This window comes from Saimiri boliviensis, chromosome 17 (genome assembly GCF_048565385.1).
Source record: "Saimiri boliviensis isolate mSaiBol1 chromosome 17, mSaiBol1.pri, whole genome shotgun sequence".
NCBI classification, from domain to species: domain Eukaryota; kingdom Metazoa; phylum Chordata; class Mammalia; order Primates; family Cebidae; genus Saimiri; species Saimiri boliviensis.
The window spans coordinates 17,007,354-17,028,483 of NC_133465.1; the positions used below are offsets into that span (position 1 = coordinate 17,007,354).

Consider the following 21,130-nt stretch of genomic DNA (forward strand, 5'->3'; position numbering starts at 1 on the left):
GTGCAGCATTATTACCCTGTAGGTGTGGAATCCAAGAGCAGTCAGTTTATTATTACTGTTTTTATATATTTATTTTTTGAGACAGGGTCTCACTCTGTGCCCAGGTTGGAGTAGAGATGGGGGTCTAACCACGTTGCCCAGACTGGCCTCGAATTCCTGGCCTCAAGTGATTCTTCGCATCACTAGATTGAAGACAACTATCTGTCTGGCACAGCTGTCAGGAGGATTAATAGACATACATATCTAAAACACTGAGGGGCCGGCTGGGTGGCACAAGCCTGTAATCCCAGCACTTTCAGAGGCCGACGCGGGTAGACCAATTGAGGTCAGGAGTTCAAGACCAGCCTGGCCAACATGGTGAAACCCCGTTTCCACTAAAAATACAAAAATTAGCAGGCGTGATGGCGCCTGCCTACAGTCCCAGCTTCTCCTGAGGCTGAGGCACGAGAATCACTTGCACCCCCGAGGCAGAGGTTGTGGTCAGTCGAGATTGCCACTGCACTCCAGTCTGGGGAACAGAGCAAGACTCCATCTCAAAAAATAAAATAAAACGCTTATTGGCACACAATAAGGACTCAGTGAACATTAGCTATTGTTAAGAATGATAAAAACCGGGGGCACATGTCAGGAGCTCCTGAGGCTGTGTCATAAATTTTATTATTATTTATTTGTCAAATAAAAATGATTATAATAATGATAAAAACTAGGCGCAGTGGGTCACGCCTGTAATCCCAGCACTTTGGGAGGCCAAAGTAGATCGCTTGAGCCTAGGACTTCAAGACCAGCCTGGGCAACACGGTAAAACCTTGTCTCTACAAATAATTTAAAAATTAGTTGGGTGTGATGGCAGGCGCCTGTAGTCCCAGCTACTTGAGAGGCTGAATGAAGTGGGAGGACCACTTAGGCCTGGGAGGCAGAGGTTACAGTAAGTTGCACTCCAGCCTGGGCAGCAGAGTGAGACCCTCATCCCAAAAATGAACAAACAAACAAAAAATACAAATAGAAAAAACCAATATTTTTAAAAAGTGATCAAAAACCAAGGGGCTACACTTGGGGAAAGAGCCAAGCGCATAATCTTTGGTAAATTGCCTTCTCTGAGTCTCATCTTCCCCATCTAGAGGATGGACTCATTTTTCAGTCCTCAGTACTTTGCTCCCCTCTCATTAGCCATCGATTTCCAAAATGTTGTAACATATGTGGCTAGTGTGACAGTTAATGCATGGATTCAAAACAGATTCAGAAAAGTGCAGGGAGAGCTAGTAACAGTGTAGGATTAGAAGTTGGAGAAGAGGCTGGGTGAGATGGTTCACGCCTGTAATCCCTGCACTTTGGGACGCTGAGGTGGGCAGATCACCTGAAGTCAGGAGTTTGAGACTAGCCTGACCAACATGGTAAAACCCTGTCTCTACTAAAAATACAAAAATTAGCTAGGCATGGTGGCAGGTGCCTGTAATCCCAGCTACTTGGGAGGCTTAGGCAGGAGAATCACTTGAACCCGGGAGGAGGAGGTTGCAGTGAGCTGATATGGTACCACTGCACTCCAGCCTGGGCATCAGAGTGAGGCTGTTTCAAAAAAAAAAAAAAATCTGGAGAGGAGGCAGTTCTTTCTAAAACAGTCATTAAAAACCACAGTACATATACTCTGAATGATTTTGTCAAATAGCTTTTTTGCCTAGTGACGTGCCACCCTCCATGGATTTTTGGAATTTAGAACATCAAGCAGGAAGTAGATTATAAGGACAAATACAAATTAAAGATACTAGGTTTGGCCGGGCATGGTGGCTCACACCTGTAATCCCAGCACTTTGGGAGGCTGAGGTGGGTGGATCATGAGGTCAGGAGTTCAAGACAAGCCTGGCCAACATGGTGAAATCCCGCCTCTACTAAAAATACAAAAATTAAGGCCAGGCATGGTGGCTCATGCCTATAATCTCAGTACTTTGGGAGGTCAAGCTGCGTCTCAAAAAAAAAAAAAAAAAAAAGCAAAAATTACCTGGGTATGATGGCACTTGCCTATAATCCCAGCTACTTGGAGGCTGAGTCAGGAGAATCACTTGAATCTGGGAGGCGGAGGTTGCAGTAAGCCGAGATTGTGCCACTGCATTCCAGCTTGTGCTGTGGAGTGTGTGGTTTCTTTGTTTCTCCTAACTGGATGGATTTTAGGGGAATTATGCTGCATGAAAAAAAGACAATGTCAGGCCGGGCGCGGTGGCTCACGCCTGTAATCCCAGCACTTTGGGAGGCCGAGGCAGGTGGATCACTTGAGGTCAGAAGTTTGAGACTAGCCCGGCCAACATGCTGAAACCCCATCTCTGTTAAAAATACAAAAATTATCCGGGTGTGGCGGCACAGGCCTGTAATCCCAGCTACTCGGGAGGCTGAGACAGGAGAATCGCTGGAACCCAGGAGGTGGATGTTACAGTGAGCTGAGATCACCTCACTACACTCCAACCTGGGCAACAGAGTAAGACTCCAGCTCAAAAAAAAAAAAAAGGCAATCTCAAAAGGTTACAGACTGTATGATTTGATTCCATTTATATGACATTCTCAAAATGGCATAATTATAGAAATGGAGAACAAATTCCTCATGTCGGGAATTAGGGATGGTATGGAGCAGGGTTATATCTATAAAGAGGTGAGGGCCTAGAGTGGTGACTCATGCCTACAATCCCAGTGCTTTGGAAGGCTGAGATGTGAAGCTCGCTTGAGGCCAGGACTTTGAGACCAGCCTGGGCAACATGGCAAGACCTTGTGTCTACAAAAACAGTTGAAAAAATTATCCAGGCATGGTGATGCGTGCATGCCTGTAGGCCCAGCTATTCTGGAGGCTGAGGTGGGAGGCTCACTTTAGTCCAGCAGTTCAAGGCTGCAGTGAGCTATGATTGTGCCACTGCACTCCAGCCTGGGCAGCAGAGTGAGACCCTGTCTCTCAAAATTAATAATAAAATAAATGAAGGCCAGGCCAGGCGCGGTGGCTCACTCCTGTAATCCCAGCACTTTGGGAGGCTGAGGCGGGTGGATCACGAGGTCAAGAGATTGAGAGCATCCTGGCCAACATGGTGAAACCCCATCTCTACTAAAAATACAAAAAATAGCTGGGCATGGTGGCACATACCTGTGGTCCCAGCTACTTGGGAGGCTGAGGCAGAAGAATCACTTGAAATCAGGAGGCGGAGGTTGCAGTGAGCTGAGATCGTGCCACTGCACTCCAGCTTGGCGACAGAGCAAGACTGTGTCTCAAAAAAATAAAAGTTTCCGGGCGCGGTGGCTCAAGCCTGTAATCCCAGCACTTTGGGAGGCCGAGGCGGGTGGATCACGAGGTCAAGAGATCGAGACCATCCTGGTCAACACGGTGAAACCCCATCTCTACTAAAGTTGCAAAAAATTAGCTAGGCATGGTGGCGCGTGCCTGTAATCCCAGCTACTCCGGAGGCTGAGGCAGGAGAATTGCCTGAACCCAGGAGGCGGAGGTTGCGATGAGCCGAGATCGCGCCATTGCACTCCAGCCTGGGTAACAAGAGCGAAACTCCGTCTCAAAAAAAAAAAAAGTTAAAATTAAAAAATAAAAATAAATAAAAACCAAATGAGATATTTATGGAACAGTTTTGTATCTTGATTGCAATGGTCAGTACATGAATCTACATGTGATAAAATGGCATAGAGCCATATACACATATTTCATTAGTGTAAATTTGATGACTTGATATTATACTTATAGCTATGGAAGATGTAGCCATGGGGGGAACTGAGTGAAGAGCACGTAGGACTTCTCTGTGCTGAATGCAATTTCCTGTAAGTGTAAAATTATTTTGAAATTAAAGGCTGTGTGCGGTGGCTTTGGCCAGGTGTGGTGGCTCACGCCTGTAATCCCAGCACTTTGGGAAGCCAAGGCAGGCAGATAACTTGAGGTCAGGAGTTCAAGACCAGCTTGACCAACATGGCAAAACCCCATCTCTACTAAAAATATAAAAATTAGCTAGGAACCGGGCGCGGTGGCTCAAGCCTGTAATCCCAGCACTTTGGGAGGCTGAGGCGGGTGGATCACGAGGTCAAGAGATCAAGACCATCCTGGTCAACATGGTGAAACCCCGTTTCTACTAAAAATACAAAACATTAGCTGGGCATGGTGGCGCGTGCCTGTAATCCCAGCTACTCGGGAGGCTGAGGCAGGAGAATTGCCTGAACCCAGGAGGCAGAGGTTGCGGTGAGCCGAGATAGCGCCATTGCACTCCAGCCTGGGTAACAAGAGCGAAACTCCGTCTCAAAGAGAAAAAAATTAGCCAGGCGTGGTGGTACATGGCTGTAATCCCAGCTCCTCAGGAGGCTGAGGCAGAAGAATCACTTGAACCCAGGAGGCCAAGGCTGCAGTGAGCCCAGATCATGCCACTGCACTCCAGCCTGGGTGATGAAGTGAAACTCTGTCAAAAAAACAATAACAAAAACAAAAACGGAAATTATTCTCACACAGTTCTGGAAGTTCAAAGTCAGGAATCAATCTGTTGACAGGGTCATTTGAAGCCTTAAATGGAGGATTCCTTCATTGACACCTCCAGTGTCTGGAGGCTACTGGCCATCCTGGTGTTATGAAAACACGAGGGTTTGGTCCAGAGCCTGCTGCTCACTTCACAGAAAGCCAATCACTGAGACAATGGTTATTGCCAAGGAAGAAGGCTTTACTCAGGTGCTGCGGCTGAGAGGAAGGGAGGGATTTATCCCAGGAATGCAAGGGGGTGGCTCAACATAAGAAAATCAATTAATGGCTGGTAGCGGTGGGTCAAGCCTGTAATCCCAACACTTTGGGAAGCCGAGCTGGGCGGATCACGAGGTCAGGAGATTGCAACCATCCTGGCCAACATGATGAAACACCGTCTCTACAAAAAATTTAAAAAAATAGCTAGAGGTGGTGTGCGCCTATAGTCCTAGCTACTGAGGCTGAGGAAAGGGAATCGACTTAACATGAGAGACGGAGATGGCAGTGAGCTGAGATTGAGTCACTGTGCTCCAGTTTGGCGATGGAGCGAGACTCAGTCTCTTTCGCCCAGGCCTGAGTGCAGTGGTGCAATCTCAGCTTACGGCAACCTCTGCCTCCTGGGTTCAAGTGATTCTCCTGCCTCAGCCTCTCAAGTAGCTGGGATTACAGGCTTGAGCCACCGTGCCTGGCTACTCCATCTCAAAAAAAAAAAAAAAAAAAAAAAAAAAGGAAACAGCTGACATAGGAAGAGCATCTAAAAAATTCTAACATTTCAGCCTGGCACGGTGGCTCATGCCTATAATCCCAGGACTCTGGCACTTTGGGAGGCCAAGCCAGGAGGATCATGAAGTCAGGAGATTGAGACCATCCTGGCTAACACAGTGAAACCTCATCTCTACTAGAAATACAAAAAATTAGCTGGATATGGTGGCATGCGCCTGTAGTCCCAGTTACTTGAGAGGCTGAGGCAGGAGAATTGCTTGAACCTGGGAGGCGGAGGTTGTGGTGAGCCAAGATTGCACCATTGCACTCCAGCCTGGCAACAGAGCAAGACTCTGTCTCAAAAAAAAGAAAAATAAAAGAATTTCTAACATTTCATGATTAAACATATAATAAAACTATGAAAAGTGGGAAATTGCCTCAACATTATAAAAGGTAATTGTGAAAAACCCACAATTGTCATCAAACTTAACGGTGAAAGGCTAAAAGCTTTCCCCAGAAGATCAGGAAGAAGACACAGAAGTTCACTTTTACCACTGCTACTCAGCATTTTACCACAAGTTGTAGCCGGACCATTTAGGTAAGGAAAAGCAGTAAGAGGAACCAACCCGGGAAAAAAGAAATAAAACTATTTCTTTTTTTTTTTTTTTTTTTTTTTTGAGACGGAGTTTCGCTCTTGTTACCCAGGCTGGAGTGCAATGGTGTGATCTCGGCTCACCGCAACCTCCGCCTCCTGGGTTCAGGCAATTCTCCTGCCTCAGCCTCCTGAGTAGCTCGGATTACAGGCACGTGCCACCATGCCCAGCTACTTTTTTGTATTTTTAGTAGAGACGGGGTTTCACCATGTTGACCAGGATGGTCTCGATCTCTCGACCTCGTGATCCACCCGCCTCGGCCTCCCAAAGTGCTGGGATTACAGGCTTGAGCCACCGCGCCCAGCCAATAAAACTATTTCTATAAATATAGAAAATCCAAAAGAATACACTCACAAAAATTACTAGAACTAATCAGCAAATTCAACAAAGTTTCAGGACACAAGATCAACTCACAAAAATCAGTTGTTTTGTTGTTGTATTTTGAGGAGTTTTGCTCTTGTTGCCCAGGCTGGAGTGCAATGACTCAATCTTGGCACACTGCAACATCCACCTCCTGGGTTCAAGTGATTCTCCTGCCTCAGCCTCCCAAGTAGCTGGATTACAGGTGCCCACCACCATGCCGGCTAATTTTTTGTATTTTTAGTAGAGACAGGCTTTCACCATATTGGCCAGGCTGGTCTCAAACTTCTGACCTCGGGTATTCTGCCCGCCTAGGCTTCCCAAAGTGCTGGGATTACAGGCGTGAGCCACTGCGCCCAGTTCAGTTGTGTTTTTATACACTAGCAAGGAACAATTCAAAAATGTAATTTAAGGAAACAGCTGGGCGTGGTGGCTCACGCCTGCAGTCTCACCACTTTGAGATGCCTAGGTGGGTGGATCCCTTGAGCCCAGGAGTTCAAGACCAGCCTAGACAATGTGGTGAAACCTCCTCTCTACAAAAGATACAAAAAATTAGCCAGGTGTGATGGCATGTGCCTGTAGTCCCAACTACAGGAGGCTGTATGTGGGAGGATCATCTGAGCCCTCCCTGGAGGTCAAGGCTGCAGTGAGCCGTCATGCATCATTGCACTTCTAGCCTAAAAAAGAAGTGAAATTCTGTAACATGTTACAACATGAATGAACCTTGAAAACATAATTTTAAGTGAAATGAGCCAGATTTTAAAAAAATGATATTGCACATTTCCACTTACAGAACTACCTACAAGAATCAAATTCATAGAGACAGAAAGTAGAATAGTGGTTAAAAGGGTCTGGGCAGAGGGAGGAAAAGAAAGTTTGTTTTATGGGTACAGAGTTCAGTTTGGGATGTTGAAAAAGTTCTGGAGATAAATAATGATGATGGTTACATACCATTGTTTGCATGAATGCACTTAATGCATTCACATAATTGTATATGTGAAAAATGGTTAAAATGGTACATTTTATGTCTATTTTATACCATCCCCCCTAGAAAAATTGTTACTAAGTCACAAGATCTCACTCTTGCTCCCACGCTGGGGTGCAGTGTGGCAATCAAAGCTCACTGCAGCTTCGAACTCAGCCAGTTTCCCTGGCTCAAGCTACCATCCCTCTTCAGCCTCCTGATTAGCTGGGACTACAGGCGGCGCCACCACGCCCAGTTCAGTTTTGATTCCCGCCCCCCCGGCCCGGTAGAGACGGGATCGCGCTATATTGCCTAGGCTGGTCTCAAACTCATAGAACAAAGGATCCTCCCGCCTGGGCCTCATTGTGGGCTCTCAGAACGCAGGGATTACCGGATTGCAGGCGGGTTCACCACACCAGGAGCAAACACGGTCCGTTTTAAAAATTCAGGTTGTGATTGGCTGTCAATCAGCATTATGCTAATTAAGCACGCCTTTTTTTTTTCAACTTTTTGAATTTAAGCAATTTTTTAAAAATTACATTTCCACTTAAACTTTAAAATGTGTTGTCAAGTGACTGACAGTATTTGAAAAGATGATATTGCCAATCTGTTTTTCTATTTATTTCCCAATGGAATCAGAAAGCGAATGTATTTCGCCATCAGTGCAAAGTGTGCGGTGGATGAAGTCTGGGTGGAGGCTGTAGAACGAAAGTTAAGACTATACTTTCAGGGATCATTTCTATAGTTTGTTACTAGAGAAGTTTCTCTGAACGTGTAGAGCACCGGAAACCACGAGGAAGAGACGTAGTGTCCTCTCCTGAGCGTGAAGCTGACTTTTGGTGTTGTTTTGGTGCAACAGCCATTTGTCATTGATGATCGTTCTTCTTTTTCTTTCGGGAAAGAAGAGGGAGAGGACACTGTCTGAGTGGATTCCTTTTATTCTATGGTTTAAAGAAAGTTAATCGATGAAAGTTTTGTTAGTTTGTTTCAGCTGTGCATGGATGTTTTCTCTCGGTGTTAGCCAGTCTGTTCTTGCGGGCACTTTATTTCATCGCTCTTGAGAGTTTTGTGGTATGTTCTCTCTCTGCTGTATGCAAAGTAGCTAAAAACATGCACGGCTCTCTATAAAAGCAAGAGGAAGCAGTTTATAACTTATAATTTTTCCAATCGCTTCTGCATGCTATACTTACTTTTTAATTCTTGGTTTTTTTTTTATTCTTTGAGAGGAGTTTTATTTCCCAGACTAGAATGTGGTGGCGCGATTTTGGCTCACTACAAGCTCCACCTCTGAGGCCTCAGCCTCCTCAGTAGGTGGGATTATAGGTGCCCACCACCATGCCTAGCTAATTTTTGTATTTTTAGTAGAGGTTAGGGTTCACCATGTTGGCCAGGCTTGTCTCGAACTGCACACCTTAGCTGATCTGCCCTCGATGGCGTCCCAAAGTGCTGAAATTACATCGCTCCCAACCCCAAAATGTGTATCTTTTTAAACGTTGCTAATCTGCCTCTACAAAAGTGTATCCCAGCACTTTGGGAGGCCCAGGCCGGCAGATCACTAGGTCGGGAATTCAAGACCAACCTGGCCAACATGTTGAAATCTAACCTCTACTAAAAATACAAAATTAGCTGGCCTGGTGGCCCATGCCTGTAATCCCAGTTAGAACCTGGGAGGCAGAGGTTGCAGTGAGCTCAGATTGCACCACTGCACTCCAGCCTGGGCAACAAGAGCAAAACTCCATCTCAAAAGGAAAAAGGTGCATGTCTATCTCTAGACCAACTGATAGCCAAGTTATTCATTTGAATAGGTGCTTAACGCTTTGTAATTTGTGTGTAACCATAATTTATTCATCTATACCTGTACAGATGGAAAATAATTATTACTTTACAGTTTTTACCACTAGAAATAATGCTTTGATAAAATACCTTGTGGCTGGGTGAGATGGCTCACACCTGTAATCCCAACACTTTGGGAGGATGAGGCGGATGGATCCCCTGCGGTCAGGAGTTTGAGACCAGCCTGAGCAACATGGAGAAACCCTGTCTCTACTAAAAATACAAAATTAGCTTGGCATGGTGGCACATGTCTGTAATCCCGGCTACTCCGGAGGCTGAGGCTGGAGAATTGCTTGAACCTGGGAGGCAGAGGTTGCAGTGAGCCAAGATCATGCCATTAATACTCCACACTTGGCCAGGCGCGGTGGCTCAAGCCTGTAATCCCAGCACTTTGGGAGGCCGAGGCGGGTGGATCACAAGGTCAAGAGATCGAGACCATCCTGGTCAACATGGTGAAACCCCGTCTCTACTAAAAATACAAAAAAGTAGCTGGGCATGGTGGCACGTGCCTGTAATCCAAGCTACTCGGGAGGCTGAGGCAGGAGAATTGCCTGAACCCAGGAGGCGGAGGTTGCGGTGAGCCGAGATTACGCCATTGCACTCCAGCCTGGGTAACAAGAGCGAAACTCCGTCTCAAAAAAAAAAAAAAAAAAAAAAATACTCCACACTCCAGCCTGGGCAAGAAGAGCAAACCTCCTTCTCAAAAAACCAAAACCAAAACCAAACAAACAAAAAAACTTGTAATATATCTTTACATAATGAGTTTTGCTTTTTTTTTTTTTTTTTCAGATGGAGTCTCCTGTCACCCAGGCAGGACTGCAGTGGCAAGATCTTGGCTCACTGCAATCTCCACCACATGGGTTCAAGTGATTCTCCTGCCTCAGCCTCCTTAGTAGCTGAGATTACAGGCATGCACTACCACACCCGGCTAATTTTTTTATGTTTAGTAGAGATAGGGTTTCACCATGTTGGCCAGGCTGATCTTGAACTCCTGATCTCAAGTGATCTGCCCTCCTTAGCCTCCCAAAGTGCTGGGATTACAGGCATGAGGCACCTCTGCCTGGCCAACATAATAACCTATTTTTTTTTCCTTCAAGATGGAGTCTTGCTTTGTCGCCCAGGCTGAAGTGCAGTGCTGTGACCACTACCTCCTTGGTTCAAGCGAGTTTCCCACCTCAGCCTCCCAGGTAACTGGGACTACAGGCATATGCCACCATTCCCTGCTAATTTTGTAGTTCTAGTAGAGATGAGGTTTCACTATATTGGTCAGGCCGGTCTCGAACTCTTGACCTCAGATGATCCGCTCACCTTGGCCTCTTAAAATTGTGGGATTACAGGCATGAGCCACCTCACCCAGCTTGTGCATTTTTAATATCCAAATTCTGGGCCTAGTTTTTTTTTTTTTTTTTTTTTTTGAGACGGATTTTCACTCTTGTTACCCAGGCTGGAGTGCAATGGCGTGATCTCGGCTCACCGCAACCTCTGCCTCCTGGGTTCAGGCAATTCTCCTGCCTCAGCCTCCTGAGTAGCTGGGATTACAGGCACGTGCCACCATGCCCAGCTAATTTTTTGTGTTTTTAGTAGAGACGGGGTTTCACCATGTTGACCAAGATGGTCTCGATCTCTCGACCTCGTGATCCACCCGCCTCAGCCTCCCAAAGTGCTGGGATTACAGGCTTGAGCCACCGCGCCCGGCCAGGATAACTCTTTTTGTAAAATTAATGGTTTCTTTCTTAACCAACCTGTTGGTCTCTACTAGTTAATGAAATGAGACTTGGTTTATACTCTTTAAATCTGAACACAAAATTGTAGTCGTCATCTACTTGTTAAATGACCTAAAATGAACAGCAGAATCAGAATGAAATCCATCTTAAAAGAAAGTATATCAAATGAAATATTAGCCTTTATCTCTTTTACTTAGACATAAAATGAATACTTATTTTATATATATATATATATATAATTATTTTTTTTTTTTTTTGAGATGAAGTCTTTCTCTGTCACCCAGGCTGGAGTGCAGTGGCACAATCTCAGCTCACTGCAACCTACGCCTCCTGGGTTCAAGTGATTCTCCTGTCACAAGTGATTCTCCTGTCTCAGCATCCTAAGTAGTTGGGATTACAGACATGTGCCACCACACCGGCTAATTATTATTATTATTATTTTTGTATTTTAGTAGAGACAGGGTTTCACTCACCATGTTAGTCAGGCTAGTCTCAAACCCCTGACCTGGTGATCTGCCCTCCTTGACCTCCCAAAGTGCTGGGATTACAGGGGTGAGCCACTGTGCCCAGCCTACTTACTGTTTTAGTAGACCCAATTACTTCAGGCTACAAACTTCATTCCTCAATTTCAACTTCAATTTTTATAGCCTCAGAGACGTGCTTTTGAAAATATTCTTGGCCAGGTGTGGTGGCTTAACACCTGTACTCTCAGCTACTCAGAAGGCTGAGGCATGGGAATCCCTTGAACCTGGGAGATGGAGGTTGCCGTGAGCTGAGATCATGCCACTGCCCTCCAGCCTGGGCAACAAAGGGAGACTCTGTCCCCATAATCATTCTTGAATAAAAACACAACACCTTTAATTCTATGCGATTGTCCTTTATATGTTAACTTGTAGAAAAAGAAAACATTTATACAATAAAATTTATTATTCTACTTTTGATTAATGTTTCCCTTACTTCTTTTTTTTTTTTTTTTTTTTTTGAGACGGAGTTTCACTCTTGTTGCCCAGGCTGGAGTGCAATGGCGCGATCTCGGCTCACCGCAACCTCCGCCTCCTGGGTTCAGGCAATTCTCCTGCCTCAGCCTCCTGAGTAGCTGGGATTACAGGCACGCACCACCATGCCCAGCTAATTTTTTGTATTTTTAGTAGAGACGGGGTTTCACCATGTTGACCAGGATGGTCTCGATGTCTTGACCTTGTGATCCACCCGCCTCGGCCTCCCAAAGTGCTGGGATTACAGGCTTGAGCCACCACGGCAATTTACTTCTTAATCTCCACAATCAACTGCATATTTCTTTACAGACATTAAATTTGAAGCAATTGTCTTTTAAGACATCCTTTTGTCAGTTTCACTTACTGACGGAAACTTTCTACTTTGAGTAACATGATTCATCTCTGTTGTCAGGCATTGGGGTCACTGAGGGAGGAAGTTGTGTGTGTGTGTCTGTGTGTGTTTTGTTTGCTGACTGCATCTGTACTGTTGGCTAGGAGAAGAACACGCACAGACATCTGTCCTGGCAGTAAAGGAGGTGGCAGCCCTCTGGGCTCCATGCACTCCAGCATGGACGACTGAGCCAGCCTTCATCACAGAAGAAAGAAAAGAAAAGAAGGAAATAGGAAAAAGGAAAGAGAGAAAGAAAGAGAGAGAGAAAGAAATGAAAGAAAAAGAAAGAAGAAAGAAAGAGACAGGCAGGCTGGTTTGTGTGATATTGCAAAGGCAGGGACTAAAACAGGCTCAGGTGAAGGGAGGGGTCAGGACATTCTGGCAGGTGGGTAGGGATGGCGCTAAGTCATGGAGCATCTAGGAGACCAGGAAGAGAAGTGTGGACAAAAGAATCATGGGAAGTTTCTGCAAGGTCTGCAGCAGGATCTGCTCAGTGCTTCAGAAGATTAACCAACACAGAGAAGCAGGGAAGACATAAGAAAGAGAGGAAGCAGCTTAAAGAGGTTTGCTGTGGCCTGGGTGACCAGGTGCTCTGGAAAAGGAGAAGGTGGCAGAGGTATGGGAGCAAAGACCAGCTCTGGTGACCACCCTGCTGGCCTTGCAGTCCTCTTCCTCTGCCAACTCCTCCTTCACATCCCTGCAAAACTCCTCCTTAATCACCAATTTCAAAATGCCTCTCTAATACTTATATGCCACTGTTTTCTGATGAATCCCCCTTAAAATGCAAGTCCAATCTGATTATACCAATACCCAAAAAGAAAAACAAAATCCCAGAAACTTAGCAGTTCTCCAGTGCTTTACCAAAATAAAGTACAAACCTCTTCCTTAACAGTGAGGACTATTTGCAATATGTTTCCAATCTGCCTTCCAGCTGGAATGTCCTAATCACCTGTCCCTCCACCTAACAAATACTGACAGACAGCCTACCATGCATATATATGGTAGGGTCAGTCCCTGGCCTCAGGAAGCTCAGTCTAGTCCAGACACAAGACACCAACCACTTTCCCTGAACTTCTACTTCTCTTTAGACTTCTTGATCCAACTAATAACCTCTCAAGTACTTTGCTTATTCAGTATTGTTTTTACAGACTCTAATTTCATTTTGCACACTAATTTCCAGTGTCCTCCTTTTAGACTTACTGATGGCAAGTACTATATCTTAATCATTTTCATTCAGGAAATATTTGTAGAAATAAATTGGCAAAGGGATAAAATGAAAGAATAAAAGATGATTGACCTGATGTTTTTCTCATTTCTTTCTGTTTGCTTGATACCTGATATCTGAGCTTGCTTTGCGATTTCAACTCCCTGGTGAAAGTGCTCAGCAGTCTCTTGTCCCTGAAGCCCACAGAAGGGGATCTCTGCTCGGTGACTCCAGCAAGGGACTCTGGCAGAGGTGGAGGTCTGGCTTCAGGGCCTTGGCCTTTTCCTTTAGAGGATCTATGGGAACAACCATATAATCACCCAATTCCCAAAGAAGAGGCTCTTAATTGCCATCATACTTCATTCTCAAGTACAATACAATTCTCTTTATATCCTCAAGTATACACATATATGTCATTTCTCAAGTAATGACAATGCAATGGGGACATGGATTCTCCAGGCAGGACCACTACCATCCTTTGTAGAATCTAGCACTAAAACAACCCTCATTCAAAAATTATTATTGATTTCAAGATGACGTCATCAGAACATTAAACCAAACATATGCCCTTCTAAGGGCCTTGTGCAGGTGCCTGTGAAGTCAGGCCTGTCCCCAGGTTAATGTCTTGTCTTTTTTTTTTTTTTTTTTTTTTTTTTTTGAGACAGAGTCTCACTCTGTGCCTAGGTGCCAGGCTAGAGTGCAGTGGCACAATTTCAGCTCACTCCAACCTCCACCTCGTGGTTTCAAGCAGTTCTCCTGCCTCAGCTTCCCAAGTAGCTAGGACTACAGGCATGCACCACCATGCCCAACTAATTTTTGTATTTTAGTAGAGACGGGATTTCCCCATGTTGGCCAGGATGGTCTCCATCTCTTGACCTTGTGATCCACCCACCTCGGCCTCCCAAGGTGCTGGGATTACAGGCGTGAGCCACCGCGCCCAGCCATGTCTTTTCTTTTTGACTGATGAACATCTGAGAGAAAGTGGCAGGAAAATGCCTCATGTGATGATCAGGTGACAGGCAGCAGCAGACAAAAAGCGGAGAACCAAAAATAACTATTTTACAAGAGAAAAGGCCATTCCAGCCACAGGTCCTGGCTCTCTAAAAGTAAGAATCATTCTTTCAAGACTCTTTTATGCTGTCATATTAGTCTGGGTCAAAAGAGGTAATAAAATGGACTGAATCCTCTTGATGATTGATTTTTTTAAGAGATGGGGGTCTCGCTATGTTGCCCAGGATGAATTTAGACTCGACCTCTTAGACTCAAGTGATCCTCCTACCTCAGCCTCCTGAGTAGCTGGGACTACAGATGCCTCCCACAACCCCTGACCAGATGATATTTTGTAAAGGACCATCAACGTATTGAACAGTGAGGTAGGAAGCCAGATTCAACTCCAGAAGCAGGGTTTAGACACCAGACCAAACTGAGGACTAGTTAAAATAGGGCAGAGCAATATTGGAAGAGATAATGGCCAAGAATTTTCCAAAACTGTTAAACTATTAGATTCAAGAAACAATATGAACTCCCAAGTCAGGCAGGTACAAAGAAAATCACTAGACACATTAGGTCAACACTGCTAGTAATGAAAGAGAAAACATCTTAAAAGCACTCAAAGGGAAAAAAGACATTTTAATGTCAAAGGAGCAAGAGCAAAACTGACACCTGCCTTCTCAAGAAAAATGATGGAAGCCAGAAGACAATGCAATAGCATCTGCAAAATGCTGAAAGAAAACGTCTGCTTTCTTACAGTGCTATACCTGGAGAAAATACCCTTCAAAGGTGAACACAAAAGAAAGATGCTTTCAGTCCAACAAAAATCCATTTTTTCACTAGCATACTTGTAATGAAAAGACTGTTAAAAGGAGTTCTACATGAACTCATTTCCTATTCTTCTTTTCCTCTGTGCTTCAGTTGAGATATTTATACCAACTTGTCTTTAGTTTTTTAAGCCTCTCTGAAAATTTAATGGATTCTTTTTTACAGATTGTGGTTTTCTGCTTATATTTGCCACCTTTCTCACTTACTTTTTGTCGGTACTGATCTCAGTTGTTTAAAAGTCTTGTATTTAATAATATCAGTCTCTGGGTCTCCTTTGTCTGTTTTTATTGCCTATTTTTCTCCTTTTTTCATTATTTATCTATCTGTATACTTAATATTTTGTAAATTGACTACATGACACTGTATTTTTTTAATGTGGCTATAATTCCTACACACCAACAAGGTAGATACCTACCTTGCTTAGAGTTCATATTGTTTCTTGAATCTAAGGCTTGGTTTTTTTTTTGTTGTTTTTTTTTTTTTAAGACGCGGTCTCACTATGTTGCCCCAATCAAGAATGCAATCCCCTTCACAATTACCACAGAAGGCATAAAATACCTAGGAATATAGCTAACCAGGGAGGTGAACGAACGCTACAAGGAGGGTTACAAAACACTTCTCAAAAAAAATCAGAGATGACACCACAAATGGAAAAGCAATCTATGCTCATGGTTAGAAAGAATTAATATTAAAATGGCCCTACTGCCCATTCTGGGTAACACAGTGAAATCCCGTCTCTACTAAAAACACAAAAAATTAGCCAGGCATGGTGGCTAATCCTGAAGAGATTGAAAAAGAACAGCAGGCTGCTGCTGAAAAGGCTGCGGCCAAGGAGGAATTTCAGGGCGAGTGGACCGCTCCAGCTCCTGAGTTCACTGCTACTCAGCCTGAGGCTGCTGACTGGTCTGAAGGCATGCAGGTGCCCTCTATGCTGATCCAGCAGTTCCCTACTGAAGACTGGAGCGCCCAGCCTGCCACGGAAGACTGGTCTGCAGCTCCCACTGCTCAGGCCATTGAATGGGTAGGAGCAACCACTGAATGGTCTTAAGCTGTTCTTGTGTGGGCTCTTAACATACAAGATTCATGGAAATTAAACATCGAGTTTCTAAAAATAAAAAACAAAAAACGAGAAAATCATCTAAATCCAAAGCTCATGTTTCCATGAGTTTTAAGACTGAACAAATAGAAGTCTTTTTAAAGATGTTAAGGAAGAATATTTTAAGAAACTAATAGCTAGAAAGACATTTTAAGCCAGGAAGCAAAACACTTAAACTCGTAAAGAAAAACACTGAACACAAAAAGGCAACATTTCTCTTCAGTAAAACAGAACTATAAACAAAGTTAAAAGATAACAAATATATAACGGCACTACATATGAAAAAAAGTTAAAAACTACAACATATGGGCCGGGCGCGGTGGCTCACGCCTGTAATCCCAGCACTTTGGGAGGCCGAGGCGGGTGGATCACGAGGTCGAGAGATCGAGACCATCTTGGTCAACATGGTGAAACCCCGTCTGTACTAAAAATACAAAAAATTAACTGGGCATGGTGGCACGTGCCTGTAATCCCAGCTACTCAGGAGGCTGAGGCAGGAGAATTGCTTGAACCCAGGAGGCGGAGGTTGCGGTGAGCCGAGATTGCGCCATTGCACTCCAGCCTGGGTAACAAGAGTGAAACTCCATCTCAAAAAAACAAAACAAAACAAAACAAAACAAAACAAAACAAAAAACTACAACATATGAAGATTTCTAATAAACAGGAAAAACACCTCAAAAGAAATACAAGCTAAATATATGCGTTTCCATACACACATACAAAAGATAAATGGGCTCTAAACACATGAAGAAGTGCTCAACCTTACTGATGAACAAAGCTATACAAATTACCATTGTTCATTTACCTAATCTTTAAGATTATTTATAGAGTGTGAAAATTCTGGGAAAACAGTGCCTTGCATACTGTGAATGGGAGGGTAAACTGAAGGACAATGTGTCTATCAAGTTTTCAAGGTGCCAGGACAGATCAAATACAATACGTTTTCTAGGACTCCATTTTCCTTTTCTAGGAATCAATTCGTGAAAGATCTTAGGACAGGCTCTCTTGACTCCATCCTCGTCTCTGTAGGATGACTTACTGAATCATAAGAGACTGTGAAGCTAAAGGGTGTATTTGTCAGTCCCTAAAGTTGGCTCATCAGGTGGCCTAGTGTCTGCCAAACAGGCCCCCTCTTAGAGGATCTGCAAAGTGCAAAAGAGTGTAAGACTGCCCGTCTACAGCTTCTCCTGTCAAGCATGGGAAGGCATTTGTTGTTCTGTGGCAGGGGAGCGGATGATCTGGGGTCTGTTTCTTTCATCATCTTCTGGTCAGTGTGAGGTGGACCCAGAGCCTGCTTTGCTGGCATGAACTGCATCTGTGGCCCTGTGGTCCGGAGGCTTATCCTAGATGTTGGCAGCAGTGGTGGTCCTGGGCATGCACTTACAGAAATACCTCCTGATTCTGGCAGAAACAGAAGCTCCTTTAATGGGCCAGCATTGAGATGCTCTGGGAATCCTTGAAAGCTCAGTGGAGACTACAGCCTTCTCCAGCCCTTAGTGCCAAATGCCCTGTATTAAATTCCTTTCTGCTTAACTACAGTAATCTCTGATATTTGCAAATAACTCCTGATATACCCTTATACAGAAATCGCCCTCTATTTAACGGTCAAAAATTTGTACAAGGATCGTCCCTGTATTGTTTTCGTAACAAGTTAAATCCAAAACAACTTAAATGTTTATCAGTAGAATAGCGGCTAAATCACCACATACTATGTAACCTTTAACAAAAAAAAAAAAAGAATCATTTCTCCAAATACTGAAATCTGAATATGTCTTGGACATACTTTTTCTTTTCTTTTTTTTTTTTTTTGAGACGGAGTTTCTCTCGTTACCCAGGCTGGAGTGCAATGGCGCAATCTCGGCTCACTGCAACCTCCGCCTCCTGGGTTCAGGCAATTCTCCTGCCTCAGCCTCCTGAGTAGCTGGGATTACAGGCACGTGCCACCATGCCCAGCTAATTTTTAGTATTTTTAGTAGAGACGGGGTTTCACCATGTTGACCAGGATGGTCTCGATCTCTTGACCTCGTGATCCACCCGCCTCGGCCTCCCAAAGTGCTGCGATTACAGGCATGAGCCACCGCGCCCGGCCGTGGACACACTTTTTCATTCATTCAACAAATATTTATTGAGCTTCTACTATGATGTGACCATGTGCCAGCCCTGTTACAGACAAGAGCTACAACAGCAAGCACAATAAACGAAAGTCTCTGCCTTCACAGACCTTACGTTTCAATGATAAAGTGAAATGGATGTCGGAATAATGTGTAGTGTAATCCAATTTACAAAACTCTCTCTCTCTCCCCCCACTTGCATCTACACTTACAAATATATGTAAAGAAAAACAACTGTTACCTTAATCTATTTTTCTTTAGCCTGTAAAAAAGGAAAAAAAAATAGAAATAAAGAAAAACAGAGGAATACACAACAAACCACAAGCACTGGTTATTTCTGAGGCTGATCTACCTGACTGCAGAGACAGCAGCTGCTGGTGAGGTCCTCACTGGTATCCCACTCTGGGGGCTTCTAAGGATCTTATGAACAGAAATATTCAGTCCAGCTCCACCTGCCAAGAAAAGAGATGGGAACATTTATATGTTGATCCAGTTCAAAATAGCAAATAATACTTCTTGATTTGTTGTTACATTTTTGGTAACTTAAGAAGTATCCCGTGATGGTTAGCGTAATATTTATTATCCTTTTCTCCTCTGGAATAGAGCTGAATTGGAGAAATGAGAGGGAAGGAGGAGTTAGATGAGTGGAGGTCAGTCCTAGATGTAGGATAACTGAGGAAAAAGAAAATGTTTAAATAATGAGGTGCCTAGTGGAGGAAAGAATAGGAAAGTTCTTGTACAAACTGTTACTGTTAATTAATTTCCCAACTTCACAGACTAACTCACCGGGCTTTCATGTCTTTCAATATGCATAGTCTAATCTTCATCTAATTTAGCTGTAAACTATTTAGGTACATACTAAGATTGACTTTTACAACAATCTTTCAATACAAGGGCATATTTGTTGCAGTCCAGGGAAGAAAGGCATTGTTACGGTAGAGAGGTGTACATTCTGTTTCTTCTATTTGCTATGTTTATGTGCACATATATGTATGATGTATAGACATGCATCTTTCTCATATACAAAGATAAGCATGACTAAAGGAAAACTGTGAGTCCATCAGACAATTCCAGGAAAAGCTGGGAACACACCAAGATCAGGAGTGACAGATTAGCACAGTGCTCACCTACAAGACCAGGTGGAAAAACCTCTAGCAGGTTGCAAGATGGGGATGATCAGGGGTACCTACAAGAGGGCCAGATGCACATATGTGATGTCTCATTTCCTAGGAGATGAAAGCTCTAGCTGACCTTCGTAATTCTCATGAGACGAGAAAAGGCAAATAGTAGTGACCTGAATTTAATGGCTGTGAGAGGCAGAAAACAAGAGTAGCAAGGCAGAAACTAAAGGGAAGGAAGAGGTAGAGGGGAAGAGGCTGCATCTGTGTTATTCATGAGTCAGGCTTTCCATCAGTGCCTCCCCAGAGCCCCAGACAGAGCCAGGCTCCTGCATGCAAGAGCTCCACGTGGTAAGACCTGGAAAGCGCCCCCTTGTGGTTGTTAACAACCAACATGGGGCCAGGGTGGAGTAGACATAGTCGACATACCAAATGTCAGGCCAAAGTTTGAATTTGGAGGTTTGCTTATAGAAAAAAAAAAAAAAAAAAAAAAAAAAAAAAAAAGATCAAATACCTGGGCACCCCAAGTCAACTGACAAGTGACTTAATGGTGGTTGTGGACTCTGCGGGCACTTGAGATGGTCTGTTAAAATCAGACACCAGGCCACTGGCCAGGAGCATTAACCTTAGAGGACTCTGGCGCTTCATCCACAGGTCTGCATGGCAAAGAGCAAATCAGATTGAAAAGGTGGAGGACGTTCCTATGGGGAAAAAAAGACACAGAAGAAAATAGAACTGACGTGGAGAAAATAAACAAAGCAGGAAGGAAAATCTAAATTTAACATCCTGTTTTCTCTATCAGCTTTCAATCATTAGGAAATAAGGTCAATATTGCTCTCAATTAAAAAAAAATTTTTTTAGCCGGGCGCGGTGGCTCAAGCCTGTAATCCCAGCACTTTGGGAGGCCGAGGCGGGTGGATCACGAGGTCGAGAGATCGAGACCATCCTGGTCAACATGGCCAAACCCCGTCTCTACTAAAAATACAAAAAATTAGCTGGGCGTGGTGGCGCGTGCCTGTAATCCCAGCTACTCAGGAGGCTGAGGCAGGAGAATTGCCTGAACCCCGGAGGCCGAGGTTGCGGTGAGCCGAGATCGCGCCATTGCACTCCAGCCTGGGTAACAAGAGCGAAACACCGTCTCAAAAAAAAAAAAAAAAAATTTTTTTTTAAAGCTGTTTTCTTCAGCAATGGGCAGAAATAGCATTTTAATCTGTGGAGTGACTTTACGTTACCTGTAAACAAAAAGTATGTGCAGCTATGCTGCAAATTGTGAAAAATGCAAATGTTATTGATCATAACATAAATATCTCACACACTGTCAATGGTGGTGGCAGGGCTTGTCAATAAGTGCTCCAAACCGCCTGTAACACACAAAGGTTGGAAAGATAAAATCTCGGAGCTCTCCCAGCACTGGGATTTTGGGTGTGAATTAAGTTCCACCAATCAGAAAGACTTGGCTAAGACCTGGAGTGGGACCTAGGTCAGGGCAAGAGAGACAGGGCACAGGGCATTCACTAAGTGGACAGAGACTGTAGCAGAGATGACGTGTTTCTGGTGCTGGTAATTGCAGTGGCAGGTTTCCAAGTGCTGTCCTGGCAGAGGGAACAGGTTCCCTGGTGGTCAAGTTATGTGTAGACTTTGGGAGCCTCTTCTCTTGGAAGCTCAGCCTTCTCAACAATTCTGCAAACCA

The 21,130-nt window shown here is 44.2% G+C and overlaps 1 non-coding gene across 1 annotated transcript; it reads left to right on the forward strand.

The window, feature by feature from the left end:
- Positions 1-7,864: 7,864 nt before the first annotated feature.
- LOC120367102 (small nucleolar RNA U3) lies at positions 7,865-8,080 on the forward strand. The gene has a single exon (XR_005581585.1). It is a non-coding gene; the product is annotated as a small nucleolar RNA U3 (small nucleolar RNA).
- Positions 8,081-21,130: the final 13,050 nt, after the last annotated feature.